The following is an 11,696-nucleotide window of genomic DNA, read 5'->3' as shown; positions in this document are numbered from 1 at the left end:
GCCGACTGTCCTAATGACCAGCCGGGCGTAATGTCTAACCACCACAGTGACCCGACAACCGTGACCACTGCTTCCCCCCAAATGGTAACCCAACACCTTAACCCCTGCTGGGAAGGGTCGTAGCACGGGTAGATGGTAATCCTAAACCACATGCTCCTATATGACAATAGTACGATTGTATAGTGCCACCGCGTCCCATACCACGGGCCACCAATGCACTCATTTTCAAGCCGACTACGGCATCTAGTCTATTAATGTATCATGCACAATGATGTCTACATTCATCACAGAAGCATATTATCATTTGGCATTTAGAAAATAAACCCAACACCCATACATAACCATGTGAGGATGACTAATCTACATAGCATTTTCATGATGACATGGCTAGACTAGATACGATTAAATGAATGACAAACAATGCCTTGAAACAATGCCAAACGCCCTCTCCCCACTTACCTGTAGTGTACAAGGACTCACGCTCAGTACGGGTGAGATCCGGTGTGAGAAGCGTGGGATTTGGTGAACCTATCATGAGTGAGCGGGGTTAGTATTTCACCATTTTGGGAGCAAGATTAATATGATCCAATGACAAGATCATGTTTAGAATCCTAAAAGAAGGTCACACATCCGATTTGGGTCCAATTGGACGTAAAAATCACATTCGGAGCCTCTCGGGTGGGTCGGACAACCCACTTGTCTGACCCACCAGTCAGACCCACCGGTCTAGACCTGCGGGTACGTTGGCCCACCGGTTTTACCCATCGATTGGGCCCAAAGGCCCTGCCCTCTCAGGCAGGTGCCCACAGGCGGGCCAAGTGGCCCACCGGTCTGGCCCACGGGTCTTGGTGGGGAACTACTGTTTCTTTCCAAACTTCCCTCAACCTTTGGGGATTCAAATGGGGCTTTTCCAAACCCATTCTTCACTCATTCAAGGTCTCATAAGATGGTTCTAACCTAGATTTAGGTTAGATTTAAGGAATGGGAAGCCATCTTACCTTCTTTGCTCAAGAACACCTTCAAAAACCCAAAATCACTTCAAATCCACAATGCTTATCCAACCTTGTAAATACTTCTTCAAATCCTTTAAGATCAACACATAAATCATCTATTAAACCTTAGATTCATCATTTCAAGGGGGATTTACAAGATCTCAAGAAACCCTACCCAAATCAAAGGTTTTACTTGGGTATGGTGAAAGTTTAAGGAACCCAACCTTTGCTCACCTCTAAATGTAGATCTAGTGTTGGAGATCACTCTTTCGGCGTCGGAATGGGAAGATCAAGTCTCGGCACCATTGACATCCATCTCTTCTTCCTCTTCCTTCTCTTCTCCTCTTCTTTCCTTTCTTTTCTCTCTCCTCTTTACTCTTCTCACCAACGTCCGAGTGTCATAAATGAGAAAAGAAAATAAAATCATAAATGCTATATATACTTCTTAAATAACTAAGTAATTCGCATGGGTGGGTCACTCAGGTGGGTGGATGCGCCCACCTGTCCGCCCACCTGAGGGCCAAAACTTGGGATTTTAACAGAATTCGGCCCTCGACACGTATCTCACTCTTGGCATACAGTGTGATATACGTATGCGCCTTAATATATGGCTACATACCTGCTTTATCCGCACATGGCCTTATGATAGGTGTATGTACACGGCTTGGGTACACTCGTCTCTTCTGGCATTGGCTCGGACTTATCGGGCCAGCCGGTGTTTAAGGTCACCCTTGCCATCATAGTCCATAAGGAACACTCTCTAACTCTCTCCGGTTCGGGTCCTGCATGGTTAAATCAGGTCAACCGTGTAATTAGACCGGGTTTAGGAAGTAGGGTATTACATATACCCCCCTTCCTGAAAATTTCATCCTTGAAATTGGCGTACCTAGTTGTTCAAAGAGATGAGGGTACTTGGGTTGGATTTTATCCTCTTTCTCCCAAGATGCTTCTTCAAGTGAATGATTAGCCCATCGCACCTTTACATAGGAAATGGAGCGGTTGCGAAGGGTCTTCACCTTTCGGTCCAAAATTTCAGCCGACTGCTTTGTATAGGTCATGTCGGCTTCTAGGTATTCTGGTTCCATGGGTAATACATGAGAGGGATCATGAACGTATCGCTTCAACATGGATACATAAAATACGTTATGAACATCCCCGAGCGAAGGTGGCAGAGCAAGCATGTAGGCTACTGAGCCAACCCGAGCTAAGATCTCAAATGGTCCAATGTATCTTAGGCTCAACTTCCCCTTTCTGTGAAACCTTTGCAACCCTTTAGTAGCAAGGATTAAAGTATCGGTATCGGTCGCCGTATCGGTCGGCTAAAATTAAGATACGTATCGGAGAGTATCGTATCGTATCGGAGATACACTAAAATACGCTAAAGATACACACATAAATGGATAGGAAACATTTTTTTAAACACTTTTGCATTAAGAGTTTGTTAAAAAAAGCTATTGATAACATGTATTATGCATACACACTAAATTGAGGGTATCGTACTAAGAATTCAAGGTTTATAGTTGCCCCATAAATGTAAAATCCTTGTTCCCAACCTTGATTTCCACTTTAGTTAGAGAGAAATATGGCTGATAACAACTTTGGAACAAAAACCCTTCAAAAAATCATGTTTTTCTGAAAAATTACCCATCTTGGCCATTATATGACCATAGCGCACTGTATCGGTATGTACCGATACTCACCGATATGTATTGATACTCATCGATACGTACCGATATATATATATCGATACTCACCGATACGTGCCAATATACTGATAAGTACTGATCGATACATACCGATACTCACCGATACGTATCGAAACGTACATTTTACCTCAATTTTATAATTTTCATAGTCGTATCGAGGCATATCATATCATATCGATGCGTATTGGTGGTGTATTGATGCATATCGGTATGTATTGTAGGATATATATCGATACGAAAGGATTTTAAAAATTTCATGTATCGTATCGATGTGTATCGTATCGGTCGGCTAAATTTAAGATACGTATCGGAGGGTATCGTATCGGTATCGGAGATACTTAAAACCACGTTAGTAGGAGAGATATGGAGAAATACCTTTTCTCCTGGCTGAAATTCAATATCTTTTCTGCGGGTGTTTGCATAGCTCTTTTGACAAGACTGAGCTGCTTTAATCCGTTCTCGAATAACGTCAACTTTGTCACAAGTCATCTGTATCATCTTAGGTCTTAACATTCGACGTTCACCTACCTCATCCCAATACAAAGGAGTTCTGCACTTCTTGCCATATAACGCTTCATACAGAGCAATCCCAATTGTAACTTGGTAACTGTTGTTATAGGCAAACTCCATAAGGGGTATATATTCTTCCCAACTACCACACATTTCCATTATACATGCCCTGAGCATGTCTTCTAATATCTGTATGGTTCGCTCTGACTGACCATCAGTCTGTGGGTGGAAAACAGTACTCAAATTCAACTGTGATCCCAAGGCATGCTAGAAGCTTTTCCAAAATCTGGAAGTGAACCTTGGGTCCCTATCTGATACAATACTCACTGGCACTCCATGTAAACGCACTATGTTGTCCATGTAAAGTTGTGCTAGTTTGGCCATAGAGAACTTGGTCTTGATGGAAATGAAATGAGCAGTCTTAGTAAGCCGATCAATGATCACCCATATCGCGTCTATCCCCTTAGGTGTACATGGTAGTCCGGTGACGAAGTCCATTGTAATCCTTTCCCACTTCCATTCTGGTACTGGGAGTGGCTGAAGAGTACCATAAGGTCGATGCCTCATAGCTTTTACTTTTTGGCATGTGAGACAAGTCGCCACATACAGAGCTATTGTGACTTTCATGCTTGGCCACCAATAATTTTGTTTGAGGTCTTTGTACATCTTTGTACTTCCCGGGTGGAGTGAGTACTCGGAGCTATGTGCCTCTCGCACTATCTTGTCTTGTATATCCAAATCATCGGGTACACATAATCTGCCTCGAAACATCAATGCCCCATTATTGGCTAAAACAAAATTTGGGTCGTTCATTGTTTGATCTTGAACCTTAACTCTGATCCGCTGCAATTCAGGATCCAAAGGTTGTTTCATTATTACCTCTTGCCTAATAGCCGGATGCACCTGTAGAGCCATCAAGGATACAATCAACCATTTAAGGTTTTCTGGTTGATGTTCCAATTCTAAGGTTGCTCCTTCATATAAGAGAGCTTCATCCATTAGCGTCGCCTCTTGTATAAGTGGTGGGCTGACTGCTAAGCATGAGAGTGACACAGTCTGTGCCTTTTGACTCAATGCATCTGCTACTACATTAGCTTTTCCGGGATGATACTGAATGTCGCAGTCATAATCCTTCATGAGCTCAAGCCATCTCCTCTGCCTCATGTTCAAATCCTTCTGGGTGAAAAAGTACTTAAGGCTTTTGTGATCACTGTATATCTCACACTTCTCCCCATACAAATAATGTCGCCAAATCTTAAGGGCAAAAATGACTGCGGCTAGTTCCAAGTCATGAGTGGGGTAGTTCTTCTCATACTCCTTTAGTTGTCGGGATGCATACGCTATTACCTTACCGCGTTGCATGAGAACACAACCCAAACCAACTTTGGAAGCATCAGTGTAGACTGTCATTCCACCTGTGCCTTCAGGGATGGTCAACACAGGGGCCGACACCAACCTCTTCTTCAATTCCTGGAAACTCTTCTCACATTCCTCTACCCAGTCGAATTTCACACCCTTTTTGGTTAATTTAGTCATTGGTGCTGAGATTTGGGCAAAATTCTCAATGAAGCATCGGTAGTATCCAGCCAAACCCAAGAAGCTTCTAATTTCAGTGACATTCTTGGGGCTTTCCCATTCTACTACTGCTTTCACCTTATCAGGATCTACCTCGATTCCAGCCTTAGACATTATGTGCCCCAGGAATCCAACTTGCTCAGGCCAAAATTCACACTTGCTGTATTTGGCAAACAATCGTTGTTCTCTCAACCTCTGTAACACCATTCTCAAGTGTTGAGTGTGCTCCTCTTCTGTCTTGGAGTAGATCAAGATGTCATCAATAAAAATAATTACCCATTTATCGAGGACATCTGAAATACTCGATTCATTAAATCCATGAAGGCTGCCGGTGCATTGGTTAACCCAAAAGATAACACTAGGAACTCATAGTGACCATACCGAGTCCTAAATGCTGTCTTGGGTATGTCGCTGCTCTTTATCTTGAGCTGATAATAGCCTGATCGAAGGTCTATCTTTGAAAATACTTTGGCACCCTGCAACTGGTCAAATAAATCATCAATGCGTGGCAACGGATACCGGTTCTTAATGGTTAGCTTATTTAATTCCCGGTAATCGATGCACATACGCAAGCTGCCATCTTTCTTCTTGACAAACAATACTGGGGCACCCCAAGGTGAAACACTTGGGCGAATAAACCCCTTTTCCAATAATTCCTGCAACTGCATCTGCAACTCCTTCAATTCAGCTGGTGCCATCCTGTATGGAGCCTTAGATACTGGAGCTGCTCCAGGAGTCAAATCTATGGCAAACTCCAACTCTCTATCAGGTGGTAAATGCATCAGATCATCTGGGAAGACGTCGGGAAACTCTTTAACCACCTTTACCTCTTCTAGAGGTGTAACTCTTGCATCAACATCGAGTACCGAGGCTATGAAACCCTGACATCCACTTTCTAGCAACTTTACCGCTTGAAGAGCGGAGACAAGGACCTTTCTCTCCCGTTTCATTTTATCTGCTCGGTATACCAATTCTTTCCCTTCGTCATTTGTCACCCTAATCAGCTTTTCAGCACACATCACATTAGCTCGATGAGCCGACAACCAATCCATACCCAGTGTAACATCAAAATTCTTCATATTGAACTTAATGAGTTGTGCATCAAAGTTCTTTCCACTAATTTCCACTGGGCACGACCCATACACCTCCTTTAACTGAGTAACTTTACCAGTAGGCATACTAACAGTCATTCCATGATCTAGGATCCTGGGTGGCATCCCAAGTTTCTCAGCAAATCTCTTAGATGCGAATGAATGTGTAGCTCCTGAATCAAATAAAACATAGGCTGGTATGCCTGATATAGGTAGGACACCTAGTGTAACAATGCATATAATTTCTACAGGTCATCAATATTTAACATAAGGAAATTCTTAAATTTAAAATGTACCTGCTACCACTTCTATGCTGGCCTCAGCTTCCTCAGCTGATAGGGCATATAGCCTTCCCTGCGGTTGACTTCCTCGAGTTAAGGGAGGTCGGTACGCCGAGGGCTGACTGGAGGGCAAGGCTGGTCTGACCTGACAGTCTTTTGCATAGTACCCATATGAATGGCAGTTAAAGCAACAGATCTGAGATGTCAGAATTGGGGCGGGGCCCCTCTGCACTTGACCCGTTGTAGATGGAGGTCGGGGCGGCCTTGGAACTGTAGGTGCCGCACTAGTGTTCGGGTGAAAAGATGTGGAGCCTGAACCACCAGCTGGTCTAGGAGGGTAGCCAGATGGCCTATAGGGCTGCCTATACGTAGACCCAAAACTGTACGACCCACGGTATGCTATGGAGGAGTTGCCCATATCCGAAAATGGATTTGTTCTCTTCCATAGTCCAGGGGTGAGGGATTGTTCTCCCTTCTGCTTATCCTCCATGGTCTTGGCCTTCTGTACAATCTGGCCATAGTCGGTCAAATCTAAGACCTCAAGTACATACCCAATGGATGCCTTTAGGCCCTTTAGAACTCTCCCAGCCTTCTCTTCAGCTGTCCTCATATGTCTAGGGGAAAAATGGAACAAGCTCTCAAACTGCTGTTGGTACTCAAGGATAGTCTTACCTCCTTGAGTTAAGGCCATAAACTCAGTCTCCTTGCGGTCTCTGAAGCTGTAAGGATAGTGGTTGTCCAAGAACAACTCCTTGAACTGCTCCCAAGTGGGTTCTGTATGGGCAACCAACAATATGGGCTTGGAGGCTTGCCACCAAGAATTTGCCTCTTTCTTGAGTTGCAACCCAACACAAATGAGTTTCTGTGCATCCGTGCACTCAAGCACCTCAAATATCNGTTGTCCTCATATGCCTAGGGGCAAAATGGAACAAGCTCTCAAACTGCTGTTGGTACTCAAGGATAGTCTTACCTCCTTGAGTTAAGGCCATAAATTCAGTCTCCTTGTGGTCTATGAAGCTACGTGGGTAATGATTGTCCAAGAACAACTCCTTGAACTGTTCCCAGGTGGGTTCCGGATGGGCGGCCAATAATATGGGCTTAGAGGCTTGCCACCAAGAGTTGGCCTCCTTCTTGAGTTGTAACCCCACACAAATGAGTTTCTGTGCATCTGTGCACTCAATCACCTCAAATATTTTCTCTAGCTCCTGGATCCACTGGTCCGGCTCCAGAGGATTACTCCCCACCTTAGAGAATACAGGTGACAAGTTCCTCTTGAATGACTCCACTACCATTGACGTATTATTTGTCGGCGGGTAATTAGCAGCATAAGCCAGATAGTAAGAGTATGGAGGGGGCACCCCATACGGAGGAATACTAAATGACGGAATTGGAGGTGTACCTCCCACTTGTGGCCCCGTTCCATACCCTACAGGCGAGTCCTATGGAGTAAGTATCCGGGGAGGTTGACTTGATTGAGAAAGGTCCAATTGTTGCTGAATAGCAGTCATAAATGCTTACTGTTGCTGAAGCATTTGTTGCTGGAAAGCCTATTGTGACTGCTGAATTATGGTAGCAACATCCCCCTGAGTAATAACCGGTGGAGGGTCCGGAAGTGTAGTCATAGGTGGGTCCCCATGTGCCCCACCCTGACCAAAGGTCTCTGGAGGTGGTGGAAGTGAGGTTTGCCCCACAGAGCGGGACCTCCTGGGATTCGGTGGTCAATCGACCGGACGAGGACCACGCGGGGTACCTCGTGCATTGCTACCGGATCTAGTACGTACCATCGTATCCCTGTACCTGGAACATATCATACACCCCATTGGTTAAACACCATAGAATTGATATTGGCACATAATTTTATGCCAACATGCAGGGTATTATAGTGTATGATAGATTGCAGCTAACCGCAACTTGATTCCAAAAATACAGGGTTAGTGCTTTGACAAGTATGTCAGTGGTCCCATTTGACCATAACATATTATTATAAGAATAATAACAATAATCATAATAATATTAATAATAATCAATACAGTATCAATAACCCCATTTTTTTTAGGTTTTCACACAACCGGTGGGCTGCACCGGCTGGCAGGTTGGCCCGTCGGTCGGCCCGTCGATCCAAAACATCAACCGACGGGCTAACACCGGCTGGCAGGTTGGCCCGCCGGTCCTACCTGAGTGGGATTTTAGAACAAGGCCTTTTAAGCCCTGTTCATCCTTATTTCCTTCATTTCCTCTCTCTCTATCTCTCTCTCTCTCAGGCGATTTTGGAGAGCATCTTGACGCTTCCACTCGCGATCCCACTCAACGACCCGACACTTTTGAGAAGATTTAACCCTCCACTTACAAGTAAGTTTTCTTCCTCATTTCTTCTCAGAAACTTGAAATTTGGGGTAGAACTCATGAGTTGTCTTAAATCTCACTTCCTTTCCATGTTTCTTTCCATAGAATGGTGATTTCATATGAATGTGATGCTCCTCTTGTAATTTACTTCTAGTTTTTAGGATTTACTTCTCCATTTTGAGAGAAAACCCCCAACCGTGCCCTAGTTTCCTCAAATTTGGGGATTTCTTTAATTCTTGCTCTTTTTCTCCAAGTAATGACTCAAATGCAATGCATTTTGTTTGATTTGTACTTGCCATGCTGTAGAGATTATAGGAAGTCCCTTATGTTTGAAATCCCATTTCTTCCCATGAAAATCCATCTTTTTGTGTTAGGTTTTCTTTGATTTTTCTTTACATCCTTTGGCATTTGTGGACCTCAATAGCACATTAGCATATGTTTTTGCATGTTCTTGACTGTAGAATGACATTTCAGTCTTGGGCCTGTAGTTTCAAACTTTCCTCTATTGTGAGCTTTTTAACCTTTTTTTCTTAAATTGGACTTGCACCTTGAGAATTGGGGTTTTCTCATTCCTTAATTGTCATGCTTTATATGCCTCTTGTTACCTTGCTATTTTGCCCTACTCTCTATCTTGTCACTTTTCTGTTTTGTGAAAATTGAGTTTTGGGGCTTCCTCTTACTGCTCACCTCTCTATTTATTCGCTTTGATATTCTCTTTTTCCTTACTCACCCTGCTTTCCTCTTTTCTTGTCAGGGTGTCATCTCGCAAAGGCAAGGAGCCCGCATCCTCTGGTACCCGGCACAAGAACACCGCTTCTAAGCGGAAGAGTACGGGAACTAGTTCTTTACCCCCCCGCACAGGGAGACCCAGACCTGCCCGGTTTGATCCTTCTGACTACGATGAGGAGCTCTTCCGCTGTTCGGAGGCAGTAACCAACTGGCCGGCCTTCCTGAAGAGGTCGGTAATGATGGAGAAGACTGTGGTAATTGACGACTTCCATAAGATTCAGCTTCAGGAGAGGTTCACAGCACTGGGCTGGCAGTCTATCCTTTATGTAGACCGTCCGTGCTATGAGCAGTTGGTCCGTAGATTCTACTGCAATCTGGAGGTTTCCTACCAGTACAGGGAGTATGCTATAATCAGTATGGTGAAGGGGGTGGACATTCAGCTGACCGTGGACACCCTAGCCAGCATTTTGGGCATCTCCTCAGCTGGGCACCGTTACTACAGTCCTCCCAAGAAAAAGCCCCTGGGTCCGTTCATGAGTTTGGAGATACCAAAATACATCTACGAGACCATTTGTGGCAGCAGTGCACGTCCGGAGTCCGAGACATCATTTTTCCTAGAGGTTCGTGTATTTTCCCGATTGGTCCAGTTCAACTTGCTCCCCAGAGGAGGTCACCGGAACCAGGTGGGCTTCATGGCAGCATTTTTAGCCTTCTGCATCTATAAGGCTTTAGAGGGAGGTGACGAGCACTTGTGCTTACCCTACATCATTCTCAAGACCATGGAGCACCACACTTCACACCCCGAGGATGGAGGATTCCCATATGGTAGGATCCTCACTAGGATCTTTGAGTTCTTCGGAGTGGACCTGAGTGGTGAGGAGGGGAAGACTCCTGCGGATAAGTTTGATAGGGGAAACCTCTTGAGGATGGGTCTCCACACCCTTATGGATGTACCTCAGAGAGCAGGAGCTCAGAGAGGTAGGGATAGGAGGGCTACCCCTATGGAGGATGTTCCCATGGAGGAGGAGTCTAGCGAGGAGGATGAGGACTATGTTCCTCAGGATGAGGAGGATGATTTGGTGGATGAGGACATCCCTGAGGAGGTGCCTTAGGAGTCGAGAGGTACTGATCTTGGCTTCACCAGAGCTGCAGGCCCACAACATAGAGCCCCACCACCTGAGAGTGGTGCATATGATTTTGTGGGCATAATGTCCACTATGAGGGCTTTGAAGGATGGCCAAGATCAGCTGCTAAGAAGGCTGGACGAGAGTGCTTCCAGGGAGGAATGCATCCTGGAGAGGCAGGCCACTTTGGAGAACTCCTTCCTCAGACTAGGCCAGGACTTGGACACCACGGCCAATGCCATCTTAGCAGATTTTGGCCGACTTCAGAGGGAGGTACAGCTGGTGAACTCGAGGTTTGACTACTACGACCATCGACTCAACGTCAACTCTAGACCTCTGGCAAACGTAGTAATATTGGACGACGACGACGACGATGATCAGTGAGGACTTAGCTCGTCCACACCAGCTTCTCACCTGTTTCCTGTTGTTGGATCTTATTGTATATATTTTTTTTTCTTTCTTTTCTCATTCTTTGTACTTTCTCTGTAACTGGACTTAATTGTGGGATGATGTGTTTTGATAGTGGTTTGTGGTGAATTCATATATTTGAATACTTGTGTAGTTTAGTTGTGATGTCTTTTGTTAATTTGATCATTGATATCTATATATATGTGGATATGTTGTTTATCAGGTGTTTGTGTGAAATTTTTTGGAAATCTCATTTTATGCCATTATGCTGCCGAAATTTCGTCACACTTGTACTCGATGGGTTATGACACCAATTAATTAACCTTTTATTCTCTCTCATGCATGCCATGAATGCAATATCTAAATACAACCATTTTTATTCATTTTTTTCTTTGGCTTTTAACGCTTTAAAGTTTTTATATTAACCCAATCCCATTTCCTATTATAGATTCAACGGGATTCTAAACAGTATACTGTGAGTGGAGTAGAGCATCACGCTCTGATACCACCATTGTCACACCCCGTTCACACAGAACCGGGCCAATGACCGAGTTAACACCAGTTAACCCAAACCTGTCAGGATCATCTGATACAGTATTCCACCACAGCATACACACAACTAAGAAAGAGCTCATCAGTTCAGCGAAAGACTTGGTTTACCTATGAATATTCCCATAATACTTGATACCCGAATTGTGATACACTAGTTAAATACATGTGGGCCCGAACGCATCATATTTACACAATAAGAGTACAATTCACATATCAAGTACACAAAAGGAATCATAAAAAATCAAAGTCAGCTCAGCTCGGTATTAGAAGTAAGGCTCAGCTCGGTATCAGGAGGTAAAGCTCAGCCCGGTATCTGAAGGTAGAGCTCAGCTCGGTATCAAAACAAGGCTCAGCTCGGTATCAGGAGGTAGAGCTCAGCTCGGCA

This window comes from Macadamia integrifolia, unplaced genomic scaffold (assembly GCF_013358625.1).
Source record: "Macadamia integrifolia cultivar HAES 741 unplaced genomic scaffold, SCU_Mint_v3 scaffold262, whole genome shotgun sequence".
In the NCBI taxonomy this organism is placed as follows: domain Eukaryota; kingdom Viridiplantae; phylum Streptophyta; class Magnoliopsida; order Proteales; family Proteaceae; genus Macadamia; species Macadamia integrifolia.
This window is presented reverse-complemented; position numbering follows the sequence as displayed.